The 16,213-nt window shown below is 41.2% G+C and overlaps 1 protein-coding gene across 11 annotated transcripts in view; it reads right to left on the reverse strand.

The window, feature by feature from the left end:
• TBC1D5 (TBC1 domain family member 5) overlaps nucleotides 1-16,213 on the reverse strand; it is a 607,988-nt gene that overhangs the window by 11,381 nt on the left and 580,394 nt on the right. The window lies entirely within an intron of this gene.

Consider the following 16,213-nt stretch of genomic DNA (forward strand, 5'->3'; position numbering starts at 1 on the left):
AGCCTTCCTTGCTTTCATCTGCCCGCAGGATGCACACAGCTCTATCAGGAACTGTGGCATTCTGAGGCAGGATTCTCACAAGGAGCCGGGGTTGGGAGGAAAGCCTAGTTTCCTGGGGATGTACAAGAGAATGTTGGCGGAGGAAGGGAGGGGAGCACAATTAAAACACATTTTTAAAAACATGCTGATAGATACACCAATGTGAGAATCACTACAGTGAGTATGTTCACCCTCCATTAACATCTGCTTTCTTATTCTTTGTGGTGAAAAAAATGCCCCACTTATAATGTCTTCCATGCTACATTCTTAGTCACTCACTTAAGATTGTTCCAGTTGCTATGGGACTCCTGGATTCCATGCTTGGCCCCATATAACTACTAGGGCTAATATACCACTCCTCACTTGCTCAATGCCCTGCACTGGCAGAGGCAGGGTCAGTGCACTGTGCCCTTGGCCTGGGGGCTCTTGCTCCAAATCTATGCACACAGGCTTCTCTTTATTGTTCAACTTTCTGCTTCAGTGTTGTCTCCTCAGAGCAGCCTTCCTGCCCACCCAGACTAAAGAAGCCCCTAAATGACTCTCCAGTCTCTACCATACCATCTGTTTTACTGTATTTATAAGCACTTGTCACTGTCTGATGCATGTATTTGCTGGTTTATTCACTGTCAATCTCCCTCTAACAGGATATAAACTCCAAGGTGTTCTTGCTCAGAGCTTTATTTCTAGCCCCCAGAATAAATGCCTGGTGCATTACAGGTATACGATAAGTATTTACTGACTGATGGAATGAATTAATAAATGAACATGAAAAAACACGCTTGGAGCTTGCATATCAAAACACTACTATTCTAAATATTTCCAAAAAGTATTTCCAGTAAGGGACAGGGCAAAGACTGATACCATCAACATGCCTCCAGCCTGATAATTTATTAGAATCTTCAGTAAGACTAAATTCATAAACCAGGGTGATAAGTCTTCTTACATACTGTAGCAGAAAAGCAACAGCTTTTACTTATTGAGAAAACTTGACTGTAGTTTTGGCTATTAGAATGGCCTACTCCAAAACAAGAAAGCAAGCTGAATGGGAATGGAATGACAGATATAATTAGAGAGCAAATGTTTTTGGTTTCCTTAAAAGCCTGTAACAATTTGTTCTCTCTCAATAAAAAAACAAAATAGAATCCACTCAACAATAAGCAACTGCAGAAAATTCACAAGAACCAGTTCTGTAGGTCTTTTAGAGCAGCAGTCCCCAACCTTTTTGGTACCAGAGACTGGTTTCATGGAACACATTTTTTTCCACAAATGGTGGGGGAAATGGTTTTGCGATGAAACTGTTCCACCTCAGATCATCAGGCACTAGAGTCTCACAAGGAGCACACAACCTTGATCCCTTGCACGCACAGTTCACAATAGGGTTGTGATCCTACCAGAATCTAATGCTGCCTCTGATGTGACAGGAGGTGGAGCTCAGGTGGTAATGCTGGCTCACGTGCTCCTCACCTCCTGCTGTGTAGTCCAGTTCCTAACAGGCCACGGATCCGTACTGGTGCATGCCCAGGAGTGGGAACCCCTGTTTTAGAGGATTGAGAAAGATGACTTTGTTTGCAGGACTGCTATGGCTTTTCAGGTGGAGCTGTGAGGGCCTGAGGGCTAGCAGAGGCACCATGGCACACAGCACTGGATGCTTGGACATGGAAATGGATTTTGTCCCTGCTGAGCTGAAAGGTGGGCTCAGGTTTCCCAGCTCCTACTGGGTAGGTGGGGGCAGCAAGGAGACTGCTCCCAGGGCCCCAAAGGAAGCTCAGCAAGTGGAGTCAGGAGCATCAGGATATTTGGTGGAAGAACAGGGGGCTTCTTGGGTTCAAGGAACTAAAGAAAGTGCCCCTGGAGGTCATACCCAGAGGGCAGAGGCCAGCACAAAGGGGGAATCTGCAGAAACCAATGTAAGCTCTGCTGCTGTCCTAACCAGACCTTTGTCTCCTGCTTGCCCCTTTGATAGTCTGCTGTGGAACACATCCTAAAACAAAAGCCAAATTGCCTGGCTTCAGCCCCCAGTGTAATGGCGGGGCCCATGGCCAGGAGCAACAAGGACCAACGGCCTTTAGGTCACAGTCTATGGGCATACAGGGCAGTCAGTGGCTCTAGTGGAAAATGAAACCCAGAAGTGTACAGGAACACAAAGCTCTCTTTAGAGGCAAGGACCTAGAAGACACTCAGAAGCTCTTCCGCAAACACCAAAGAGACATGTGAGCTCATTCCAGAACCCTGGCACCATCTTGGCAGGGAGAAGAGACAGAGTAGAGAAACTAAGTGTGGGCACTTGCTCAGAAAAAAATGGTTAGTCTATAAGAGACTGTGTTGCCTTTAACTGGCAAGTTCAAGGCCTTTGATTATCATTGGTGGGGATGAAGTTTTAGAGCACCATTTCTGCACACGTGAGTTTAGGGACATAGATTTATCATCCCAATACAGAAGTATCAGTGTCTGCACAAGATCTTCCCAAATCATTTTGGCCCCATTGCCTGAAAAACCTGTGAACCAGGAAGTCCTAGTCATGCCCTGTTTTGCTGTGAGCCTCTCACAAATCCATCTATTCAAGAGTAGAACTGGTGGTGCTTGCAGGGGCAAGCTGAGAAGGGGAGTGGTGATGAAGGCAAAAGCTGTGATAAGGATCACAGTTTAAGGAGGCACCTGGAACACATCATGGGGCTACTGTCCCTGTTTAGACTGTCTACCTATGGGCTTCTTTTAGTTGTGGGAAAAAAAAGTAACCTCCTGATTTGTCTATTTTTTGGAGGGGGATGGAGGTTATGTTATTAGCAGCTGTATTCATTTTCTAGAGCTGCTATAACAGAGTACTACAAACTGGGTGGCCTAAAACAACAGAAATGTATTCTCTGTCAGTTCTGGAGGCTAAGTCTGAAATCCAGCTATTGGCAGGGCTATGCTTCCTCCAAAGGTTCTAGAGAATTCATCCTTGACTCTACTTAGCTTCTGGTGGTTGTCAACAATCCTTGGCATTCCTTAGCTTGTAGATGCATTGCTCCAGTCTTTGCATCCATCATCACACAGCATTCTCCCTGTATGTCTGTTATTGAACTTCCCCTCTTAAGGACACCAGCCACTGGATTAGGGTGAGCCCTAATCTAGTATGATCTTATCTTCACTGAACTACATCTATAAAGACCCCATTTCCAAATAAGGTCACATTCACAGGTGCCAGGTGTCTCACCATAAGTTCAGATGAGACAATATTGGACCTAGTACAGCAGCCAGACTGCCTAATTATAACACAGGATGAAAGCATCCAGTTCCTCCAATAAAAAGCAATGCAACCTACTAATCTTGTCCTGCATGCAGAATACAGTGCTCTGGCCTGATGCGCAAGACAGCTGCAGAGAGCAGTGCAGAGTGGGTTCACCCAAGAAGAGGGAAGAACTCAGAGCTGTGGTATCACCACCAGCATACACCCTCATCTAGCAATTCTTTAGCCTTAATTTATGGACTGAGTCAAGGACTACCTTTTAGGACCTGATGAAAACCAGGACCATCTCCCCTGGTTAAGTGAACTGTTCACTTAATTTCAGGGATAAACCTTTTTTCTTAATCAACTAAGCTGACTAGGCTCACTTTAAGAAATCCAGGGTAAATCCAAATTAAAACAAAAGGGCACCTTCAGAGGCTGTTAAATGTTTTGAATACAAGAATTTACATTTTACTAAGAGTACTGACCATGTAAATCCTTTCCCTAACAGTTCCCCTATATAAGGTAGCACTTACAAGCATTCTACTTACATATAACCTCCTAGTCACAAATCTACTGTTTTAAGTAAGTTACATCTGCATGTAAAAGTAGAAAAACTTAATGATGTCTTTCCATGACTTAAAATGTTTACATTTCCAACGTAAAACACAATTCTCCTCATAGCCAAAGGCAGAATAAATTTTGCTATAAAGGCTCTTTCTCTTTGTTTCTGTGTAAAAGGAAGATTATACTCTTTATAATCTCCTCACATTTAAGTATTATGTATTATAAATGTTGGAGCACTGACACTAAAGGGGAAAATGTCACATAACTAACCACTTCTGTGGAAATTACACACAAAAATCTCATTCACCTAACAACCCCATGGTGATGCCACTATTTTTAATGGAATGTCAGTGCCACAAAATAGATCTCTAACTCTAAGAGTAATGAAAATGGTAAACAAACCACTTTTCCAATTTCTTAAAACTTAACTTTTCAATGCTAGAATAAAAGTGTTTTCAACTAAATGTTTTAAATGGCTGGTGCAAAAGGTAACATAAGCCTTATTTGGTGGTGCTGAGGGGGTGAGTAGAAAGGGGACAAAAGCAGAACATCTGGCTTTAACAGAGGTGGAACTGGGCAAGGCATTTAACCTCCGTGTGCCTGAGGGGTAATAACAGCACCCTCCTCATAGGATGACTGTGAAGAAACAGGGAGACAGCACAGGTCAAGTGCTTAGCACCACACCTAACCCACTATGGAAGCTCCGTACCCAGTAGTTTTCATTTCTACATGCCACGTTACCTCACTGACTATCTCAGCAACCCTTCTAGATGAGAACCGTCAACATATTACAGAAAAGGAAGCCAAGGCCAGAAATGCCAGGTCTGTTATTTGAGGTCTCACGACTTGAAAGTGGTGGAACTGGGATTAGATTTCAGATCTTTCAGACTCCTGAGCTCCCTGATTATGTGTATAGCACTGATGAAGGGACCAGAGATATGAAGAGGCACAGGATGGGATATTGGCACTGACTTGATTGCCTTGAGATATAGCACCTTTTATTCCATGGCGGAACTGACTGAAGTGAGGTCAGCCAGAAACAGGCAGTTACCTATACGCAAAAAAGATGGTACAATCATTTCTATCAGAGAGCATTTTGGAGCACTGGCAATGGTAACAAAGGGCTTGGGTTTTGATAACCTTGAGATGTGATCTTCTGTATGTCATTAAACCCATCAGTGGGATGGGGGTAATACCCATCTCAGAAGGTTGCTGGCAGGATTAGATGAGATAATCAAAGTTTTCTATTTCTGCATCCTGTCTTGCAATTACTATTATTGCTTACTATGTTTCCTCCTCCTTTGATTCCTTAAATATTCAGATATCTGGATTCTGTTTTCTGAGGCTTTCTCATCTCTGATAGGAATTTAGTTACCCTGACCTTTAACAATCTCATATAAGGGACTGTAGTAGACTCTAAAGAGGAACTATGCTCACTGTTATAAAATAGAGAGGTGGGATTAAGGGAGGCAGGCCCAGTGTGACAGTGGCTTAAGAGGTAGCCATTAGTCAGAAAGAGGGGCAGACCTGTCATTTGTCACTACTGGCTTTTACTGAACATTGACAAAGGGATGTCTGTGTACAAGGTGTGTGCCATAGTTGTCCAAGCCCTAGGAGCAGGCATCAAATTCATCAAGCAACCTCCAGTACATGGTGTGTATCTTTGTGTGTCCTTGCAAATCCATTCCCCCTTCTAGAAGTCCCTCCCATCTTCCCTATAATGACATGTCCTGCCTTTTCTTCAAAGTCCTCCTCGAACTTACCACATCTAAGCGTCGGCTTCCCATTAGCAGTCTTCCCTCCAATAGCACCTCGTTGTTGGGTCCCTCTTGCTTTCTCTCTCACTCTTGGACAATAATTCAATGATGAGGCTCAAAGACTGAATGCTTCCTGAAACTGCACTGTTCTACCTGGTACCAAAGGTGCCAGGCTCTAAATATGGTGCTCAAGGTGTTCAGGTTCTAAATATGGCGCTCTATTCAATGTATTCCTATCACTTTAAAACCCCACTGCTCCTTGCTAATGTTTGTGAAATCACTAGTACTCTGGGGGAGAACCTGGTTTTCTTCATGTGAAGCTATGCATCACTGCAGGTATTCCTGAAGAAGTATATTCTCTCCTGCTCTCTCTCCCTACCTTGAAATTTTACTTAATTTTTACATATACACTGAACTCAATTTCAGATTACCACTCCCTACTTCATCATTCCCCTAGAACCCTTTTTTTTTTTTGGGATGGAGTCTCGCTCTGTCACCCAGGCCGGAGTGCAGTGGCATGATCTCAGCTTGCTGCAACCTCCGCCTCCTGGGTTCAAGCAATTCTCCTGTCTCAGCCCCCTGAGTAGCTGGGATTACAGGCATGCGCCACCATGCCTGGCTAATTTTTTGTATTTTTAGTAGAGATAGGGTTTCACCATGTTGGTCAGGCTGGTCTCGAACTCCTGACCTCGTGATCCGCCCACCCCGGCCTCCCAAAGTGCTGGGATTAGAGCCACCACGCCCAGCCAGAACCTGTTTTTACATGAGAGAGCAGGTAATTGGCTAAGTGACCAATGTGAGGCAAGGGCCTTCCTGCTACCATTAGGGCTGATTTTTATCCCCTAAGGAATAAATGTAGGCGAGATATATCCCAGATGAAGATTTAAGAGATACTAATATGATTAACCAGATCTTAGATTGAGGAAGTGGTAGGGGCAGGTGAAGAGAAATAACATTCACTGATGGTCTATTAAGAGCCAAGTTAATTTTCTTAAAAAGCAAAATGAAGATTGCACAGAAATATAATCAAGGATCCTCTTTGGCATCCAGCTGCCAGAATGGCTGAAGACCCAAACTCAGCACTGGGAGAGGAACATTACTTAGGAAAATCTACGGGTAAGACTAGGCAAATTTGCATATTACACTAAAGACAATTCTTGAGGCCAATAAATAGTTATCTTAAGTGAACTGAGTAAGCGTGGCATAGAGTTCTGAATCTTTACTGATCTCTACTATTTGGCATATTACTCTCCTAGCACTTATCACCCTGTGCACCAGAGAGTAATATGGAAGCATGACACCTCCCAGTAAAATCTGTCATAATCGTGATACGGCTATGACTTTAGAGTCAACCAAAAAAGGAGACTTTACACATATTTTTAAACTTGAAAGGTCTCTAAGTTCCAGTAATGGTTAGATGCCTTTGCCAGAATATGTACTTCTAAAAATAAAAACAGAAACATAGTTGATGCCTTGGTAATATGAAATAATCTGGGGTTTTGCCATCATGCCCTTATTTGGGAGCTATGAGACAGGACAGCAGTTTGGGTATGACTGCCTTAAAATTACACCATTTAGTCAAATAAGACTCTTTGAACTGGGCTTAAGAGAAATATATATGTTGTGAATTTCAGGCCATAAAAGTTTTGCTGACATGAGGACTGAGTGAAAGTTAAGTGCCATTCTGCAGCTAGAATGTAAACATGGTCCAAGGCAATGAACATCAGCCTTTAAATCTTGGGCTTCATCTCCCCCTGCTCATATGCTCTTGTCCTCAGCATGAGATGCTTGTAGTGGCCCCAAAGTCCTTGAGCTATCAAGCAATTGGTAGTGAGCCTGTTTCCACAGATGATGAGGTAGATGGGTTTTGGTGGCTGTTGGATCATTAGCTAAAGAAAGTTGGGATTGGCGAACATGGAGAGGCAGCCTGGTATGAAAGGATGAAAATAGGCTGCAGGATCAGACACAGCTGGGACTGAATCCTGCCTGGTTCTGCTATTACCTAGCTGTGTAACTTTCCCACCAAGTATGTAAGGCACGCTGAGTCACAATTTCCTCCACTGTACACTAGGGATACTCTCTCTCAACTTGCAGACTTAGTGGGAGATTAGAGATACTGTTTGTGAAGTACTTGGCACTCAGTGCGGCACACTGGAACTAATAGCAGTTGCTATTGTATGTGACAGGTATATAAACTTCATCCTACCGTTGTGTTAAATGCTCTACCATGAATGAAATGACATTTGCCCCTTTCAAACTGGGAAAGCTGGTGAGTTGGTATATTTTGGTCTTCTATAGTAGAGTCTTGCCTCCATAGCAAAGCTGCCAAGTATAATTGTTAGAAATGATCAAACTTTTATTTAGATACTATGCGGGATACCATCATTCTCAGCAAACTAACACAGGAACAGAAAACCAAACATTGCATATTCTCACTCATAAGTGGGAGTTGAACAATGAGAGCACATGGACACAGGGAGGGGAACATCATACACCCCTCTGCTATTACCTAGCTGTGTAACTTTCCCACCAAGTATGTAAGGCACGCTGAGTCACAATTTCCTCCACTGTACACTAGGGATACTCTCTCTCAACTTGCAGACTTAGTGGGTCTCACTGTCGGGGGTGAGGGGCTAGGAGAAGGATAGCATTAGGAGAAATACCTAAGTAGATGATGGGTTGATGGGTGCAGCAAACCACTATGGCACGTGTATATCTATGTAACAAACCTGCATGTTCTGCACATATATCCCAGAACTTAAAGTATAATAAAAAAAAGAAAAATCCAACAAGACTATTACTAACCAAAAAAGTCTCTTCCTTACTGAATTAGAAGAATAAAGGCATCACTGAAAAGCTTGGAGCCTAAGGATTGTCCTTAGTGGGAATGCCACCCCCCGTGGGAGTGCTACAATGCCAAGGCAGCCACTGGGGGCCACTGTGGTCACCCTTCGATATAGCTTGCAATATCTACATAGAGCAGTTAAAAGAGAAAGAGAGAAAAACCAAAATGCTGATACACTTTGAATTCAGAGTAAGTTTACCAAAGATGATGGACTTGGTATTATATATTTTTTTTAAAAAAAAGAAAGAAAATAATTCAATTTGGGTTCCTCCTGTGGAAAAGCATATAAGAAAAAGGGAAAGAACCACAAAATGGAAAGCAAAAATGATAAAAGCTGGACAGTCTGTACTGAGGCCCCATTACTGGAGTGGTGGCATCCTGGCCTGAAGAGGGATAAGGTAGTGTGTAGTTTGCTAAGTTTTTCTAAATAGGTATAGCGTTGGTATAAGGAAGATGCTGACCAATTGTTGCAAGTCTTCCAGTGATAAAACCAGAGGCAAACAACTTCAACTAGAACAAGGTGATGGAGGCTGAAAAAGAACTTCTGAATTTCAGAGGATTGCAGGCTACATCAGAATGCTATGGGAGGTAGTGGGCTCTCTGTCCACAAAGTTTAGGTGCACACATGCTTAAAGAATGGGGTTATGAATATGTTAACAGGTTTATGAATATATTAGCTGAATCCAGTCTAAATAATTTAAGTTATCTTACTCCTTACTGCTCAGAATCTGTCAAGGGCCAGTAACAGCAAGTTATTCGAAGTCTGTTAGAAATGGAGAAGTTCAGGTCCCACATCAGACCTACTGTATCGGAATCCTGTTGAGATGGCATCTTAAATTCTTTTTTTTATTTTTAAAGTTTTGCTAGTACATAGTAGGTGTATATATTTTTGGGTTACATCAGATATTTTGATATAGGCATGTAATGCATAATAATCACGCCAGGGTGAATGAGGTATCCATCACCTCAAGCGTTTATCCTTTGTGTTACCATCATTCTACTCTCTATCGCCATGAGTTCCATCATTTTTATTTTTAGATCCTACAAATAAGAGAGAACATGAAAAGTCTGTCTTTCTGTGCCTAGCTTATTTAATATAATGATCTCCACTTCTATCTATGTTGTTGCAAATGACAGGATCTCCTTCTTTTTATGGTTGAATAGTGCTCCACTCTTTTTTTTTTTGAGACGGAGTCTTGCTCTGTCGCCCAGGCTGGAGTGCAGTGGCGTGATCTTGGCTCACTGCAAGCTCCACCTCCTGGATTCATGTCATTCTGCCTCAGCCTCCTGAGTAGCTGGGACTACAGGTGCCCACCATCATGCCTGGCTAATTTTTTGTATTTTTGGTAGAGACGAGGTTTCACCATGTTAGCCAGGATGGTCTCGATCTTCTGACCTCGTGATCCACCCGCCTCAGCCTCCCAAAGTGCTGGGATTACAGGCGTGAGCCACCGCGCCCAGCCTAGTGCTCCATTCTTTTTATGTACCACATTTTCTTTATCCATTCATCTGTTGATGGACACTTAGGTTGCTTCAAAATCTTAGCTATTGTGAACAGTGCTAAAAAAAAACATGGGAGTGCTGGTATCTCTTCAATATACTGATTTCCTTTGCTTTTGGGTATATACCCAGGAATGGAATTGCAGGCTCATATTTTAGTTAGCTCAATTTTAGTTTTTGAGAAACCTCCAAACTGTTCTCCATAGTAGTTGTACCAATTTATGTTCCCACCAACAATGAACAAAGGTTCTCTTTTCTTTATTTTTTTAGAGATAGGGTCTTGCTCTCTCACCTAGACTGGAGTGCAGTGGCATGAGCATCCACCACCTCCTGGCACAAGTGATCCTCCCAGCTCAGCTTCCTGAGTAGATGGGACTACAGACACGTGCCACCATGCCCAAATAATTTTTAATTTTTTTTTAAATAGAGACTGGGTCTCACTATGTTGTCTAGGCTGGTCTTGAACTCCTGAGCTTAAGCAATCCTCCCTCCTTGGCTTCCCAAAGTGCTAGGATTATGGCATGGCCACGCTGGTCAGGGTTCCCTTTTTGGAGATGTCATCTTGATATGTTGCACAGGCTGGAGGGCAGTGGCTATTCACAGGCCAGATGACCAGCACACTGTACCCTCAAACTCCTGGCCTCAGGTGACCCTCCCACATCAACATTCCCAGTAGCTGAGACTACAGGCTCGTGCCTCCAACATTGGACTCCAGAATCTTCATTTTTAACAAGATCTTCAGGTGAAGTGTATCCTTTCCTCCTATAGAGGACTCTGCTACCCACAATAAAAAGCAGTATTTAAAATTCTTAAAATAATCATGACATAGTGTAGTCGACAGAGAGAAAGCTGTCTGGTGATCACATTTTCTTTCTCACTTTTTCAAATGTCATTTGTTAACTGCCTTATTGAACATTTCCAAAGATATTCATTGAAAGTTGTTTTTATAAACATCAGAAAATTAAGTTTATAAAGTTCTTACGAAGGCAAATAAACTGATGTTCAAATCTGGCCTCCTTTTTCAGCTAATTCATGCATAAATATTATGACAAGTACAACATCAGTTACGATGGGTGCAATAAAATAACATAAGATTTGAAATCCTACTACTGATTCAAGTGTGGCCTCAGTAGACTAATCAGTGAAAGAGAAGCCAAGGACTGGATTCAGGTCTGGACTCTCATTGCCAGCTAGCTGGCTGTGTCACTCACCCTTCCTGGGCCTTGGCTTCCTCATCTGCGAATAAAGAACAGCTAGGTTGATTTCTAGGGCTTTTACATCTTTAAAATTCTAAGATCCTATGAGTTACAGTACTCTCAACAGAAGCACGGGAAATCAAATTTTCCTTAATTAATTGCATTTAACCATCTCATTATCTGTATGATTCATCAATGAAAGGGCAAGCTGCTGGAAACTAAGGTGTCCAAATACCAAACAGATAAATGGAAACACTTCCATTGGGAGCAGAAGGGTATGGGCATTAGAGCCCAGAAGGATGAGCAGCTCATGGATTCCCTGCAAACAGCTGGCAGCTCAGCCCAGCTGCTCACAGATCAGACTAGCGTAGGCTGCTCACCCACGTGCAATTATGTGTGAAGTATGGCATATCTAAAAATAGCCTAAGCTCAGCCACAGAGATTAATACTGTCAGTGGCTTTCAACCCACTGTCAGGGTGACAAGAAGGGGAGTAACCATAGCAACAGAAAAATCAACATGTAAAAAACCTCTTCTAAAGTCGACAGGAAAAGTTTACGTTTAATAAAACATATTTTCAATTCCTGTCTCTAAACCTTTGAATTCAAGTAATTCCATCACTTGGAGGTAATAAAATTAGAATTTTGGTAGTTTTGGCAACACAAAAGGCCTTCTAATTTTGGGTTCCAAAACTGTGAGGAAATAGTGTTAACCTGTCAATTTTATTATCTCTATAATTAAAGGGCCATTTGAACAAATGTCATTAAATAATTTTTAACTGAAAAGATTTTCCCTATATTTGTTCTGCTATCAGTTATAAAAACAGCCTTGAATAGTACTTGACATTTTAAGAGACTTATTGCATGTGTGACAAAAACATAGGGTGACACAGTTCACAGCAAAGATAGAAAAGCAACCTAAATGTCCAGCAATGGATGGATGACGGATAAAGAAAATGTGCTACATATATAAAATGGAATACTATTCAGCCATAAAAAAGAATGAAATCATGTCTTCTGCAGCAACACAGATGGAACTGGAGGCCATTATGCTAAGTGAAACCACTCAGAAATACACAAATTCTGCATGGCTTCACTTATAAGTGGGAGCTAAATAATGTGTATATATGGACATAGAGTGTGGAATAATAGACACTGGAAACTCAGGTGAGAGGATGGTGAGGGATGAGAATCACTTAATGGGTACAATGTACACTATTTGGGTAACGGTCCCATTAAAATCCCAGACTTCACCACTGTGCAATATATCCATGTATCAAAACCACATTTGTACCCCTTACATTTACACCAAAAAAAAAAAAAAAAAGAAAATATAAGGTGTTATGGAGTTCTCTTGATACGAATGGAACTTTGTGAAAATAATTAACATTAGGAAAGGATCCGGAGAAGTAACTTCTAGTGTAAGTTTCTGAGACAGCTCTCACAGCCACCTCAGTAGCCTGTACCCCAGTGCATAATGGAGGCTCAGCAGCCCTTATGTCAATAAGTGCCCCTGAGGCATCATTAAGTTCTGACATAGCTATTCTTGCTCAAGGAGCTCATGCACCTCATCTTAGAACTAGCACATTCCACGTTCCAGCATCATTTTGCATCATTTGATAGAGGAATATTCAGTTGGGTATTGGGAAATGTGGTACTAGTCCAGCTCTTCAGCTAACCAGTTGTAGGCCCTGGACAAGTTATTATTCAGCTCTATGGCCACGGGCTGGAAGAGTCTCTCAGATTCTTCCCTGAGAAGAGACAATTAAAGAGTTAAAGGGAAAGAGGAGATGACTTGTGTTTAATACCCACTTTGGGCCATTCCCAATACTAGGGTTTAAAAATATTTTTTGGCAAGGAACTGGCAAGATAGATGGAAATGTCAAGTACATGTGTTGACATATGAGGACACATTCATAAGCAGGCTGAGCTAAGGGACAGGGCCTGGGTTCAACCTTAGATCTGTTTGATGCCACATGAGGTTGTCTGTTTCTCAGACATCACTTCACCACCTTTACAACTGGCTCTGCCTGCTGTGTATACAGGTTGACCCCTGAGTGCTAGTTACATACACTGAAGCCATCCACAGATTTTCAGGGCATGTCTTCTATTTTCTAAGCATAGAAGATTAGGTCCCTTAGAAAGTCCCTCTATAATCTTCCTCTTACCCAGGCAACCACTGTAACAGTATTTTCATACCAAATATATACCATTTTGCCATCTGTTTTTATCACCTAATAATCTATCACTAACATCTACTTATGTTAATAAATAATTTAATCTTTATAAAGATTGAATTATATTATACTATATTATATTCAATTCCTTACTAATGAATATTTTAGTCCTTCTAATTTTGTTCTCTAATAATCAGAAAGAGAAATACATCATGGAAAAAATAAGGGTATTAAAATAATTTTTAAGAAGCCACAATATGTTAAAGAACAAATCAAGAGCATCAAGTCAACTTAATCTTCATGTTTTCCTTAAATCTTTGCTTAGAATCAAAGTTGCCTACAATCTAGGAGCATCTTTTAATTAACCATTGTTATATTATACATTTGAACTGAAATGCATCTGTGGGTCTTGGGGCCAGGAATTCTTGGTAGCATCCCTCAATCCCACTTTAAAAACACGGTCATGCTATTTATGTGAGGGAAAAAAAATAAACAGCTATGTGAACGAGTTCTGGCTGAAAGTGAAACATACACACAAAAATAAATCTAGTTTTGTGGTTAGTTGAAAATTCACAGCTGGTATAGGCTTTTCTTTCCATTTTAATTAAAGTGTTTCCCCCTCCCATGCAATGAGAAAATGCTCTTTTAGTGCTGATTGAAAGACCAAAGTCAGAGCAAAAGCTGTTTGAAAATTCCGAGGCTTAAGTAAAGCTGCTTTAAAAGCTGCTACGTGTACCAAACAACTTCGAAATTTCCTAACAGGATTTTGGAGAGTTCCAGTAAATCTTTCTCCCCATCGCTTCTTTGCTCTCTTACTTTGGTGAAAACTAAAGTCAAGTAACGCAAAGGTCATCCAAGTAGACAGAAAAGCAAAAACTATACATTCATTTTAAAATTAAAATTATATTTAAATAAGTAACCATAATTAGTCATATACAACTATATAAACTATCTGTTTATTAGTTCTTTCTGATGTATTTTATAGTGCAATGATATTAGATAATATAAGATTCATGTAAAATTAGGTCTGCAACTTATTACCCCCATTTTCCTAAGAGAAAGATAATGAGTTGTTTTTTTTTTAATTACTATTTTCTTATTTTCTCTTTCCTCCCTTTGCCTTGTTCTCCATTTCCTACTTAGCTCTTTAAACGCAACCTTTACTTGCCCTTTACCAGACACTGTCTACAGGGCAAGCTTACGTAACTATGTGCTTGCTTAGAAGCTCCTGGACTGGAAATCTCTCCCACCCAGAGATTTCTTTGAGACAACAGTCAATTTACAACCTCAAGTACGCCCGAGATGAAACTCTCCCCCCACTGGAGAGTATCTCAGACAACAGTCACTTTATAACTTAGCTCTGCCTGTGCTGGCACCAGCTTAACCACCTGAAAGATAAGACACTGAAGCCACTGACAGAGACCTTTACCTGCTCGCTCCTTCCCTCATTTGCTGTTCATGCCAAGTCCCCCTTTAAAAGCCTCTGTTTTCTGTCCCCAAAGTGAGGTGGTACCTTTAAGGGCAGGAGTCTGTACTTCTTTCCCTAAGCTAAGCTATGGAATAAAAAGTCTCCTTATACCAGAACTCACTCTTGTTATCTGGACTCTGCAAGTGGTAAGTGACTGAACTGGAGACTTGGTTATAGGTCTATATGAATTTTTAAAAATGATGGTCAAGCAGCTTATTAATAAACAGAGTGGATCAAATGTGACAGGGGTAATGTTTCTTGCTGTGATGACAGATACTACCCTATCGATCATCTACCAGGGTTTCTCCTGCTGTTTTTCCCTCTTGAGCCCTTTCCCTGCAGGAGTGGTTGAGATGCTAGGAACACAGCTGAGGGCAGAACAGGACACAGCCAGCTGCTAATAAGACACTGTCAGGCAGTCAGCCACTTAGATCAGCATCTCTCCAAATCTTTTAAGAGAACATTTATTATTTTATTGAGACCAGTATGGTTTAGGCTATACCCAAATGACAGCCATTGTTACTTGTAATGGCTTAGAGCTTGTTGGGGGGTTTGAAGGCAGAGAGTTTACCTCCAACGAAGGCCCCAGAGGCTTTGGTGGATTCTCTTTGGTTTCTCCTCACAGGTGGGATGCATCCCGATTTCTTACAATACCTGGGATTGCCATTTCTTGACACTACAGAGCAGCACATTGGCCATTTCCATGAGTACATGTCTTAGTTTCCTAATTTATTCATAAATTACCAATCTTACTGGACAGTGAAGAAACAAAGGCTGCCCATAAATGGTCTAAAAAAAATAGTAAAATGGTGCATGACAGAAGCTTTTGTAAGCAGCACGGAGTTACTGAAGTGATTCATGCGTGAGTCAGCATAAGGTATCTCTAATACGAGATATAGAACCTTTACAAATGCAGAGCAGTGCCTGAAGACTTTCCAGTGTGACATGCAGGACCCACACGCAAAATGAACTTCAAACTGGGATGTTTCTTAGAATATAAGCATAGTCAGAAGTAAGAAAAGGTCATGCATTTCAAGCAGGTGGTTAACAAACACATTTTTATAAAAAAACAAAGAATTGTCAAAATAATAATCACATTAGTGATTACTGATGACACACTGGCACAGCAGTATAGCTGATTATTTGATCTTGAAAACTCAATATTTCATTTTGGTTTGAGGTAAACAGACATTTACAAAGGGCACAGGAGTTGAGATTTGTAGTCAGATTGTTATTAAATAATTTTTTAATTTTATTTTTTTTGTTTAGAGAAAGAGTCTCACTCTGTCACCCAGGCTGGAGTATAGAGGCCCAGTCACAACTTGCTGCAACCTCAAACCCCTGGGTTTAAGCAAAGTCTTCCCATCTCAGCCTCTCGAGTAGCTGGAACCATGGGCATATGCCACCATGCCCAGCTAATTAAAAAAAAAAAATTTTTTTTTTTTTTTTTTTTTTTTT

The sequence above is a fragment of the Rhinopithecus bieti genome, unplaced genomic scaffold, assembly GCF_001698545.2.
Source record: "Rhinopithecus bieti isolate Rb0 unplaced genomic scaffold, ASM169854v2 scaffold_8220, whole genome shotgun sequence".
Classification (NCBI taxonomy): Eukaryota; Metazoa; Chordata; class Mammalia; order Primates; family Cercopithecidae; genus Rhinopithecus; species Rhinopithecus bieti.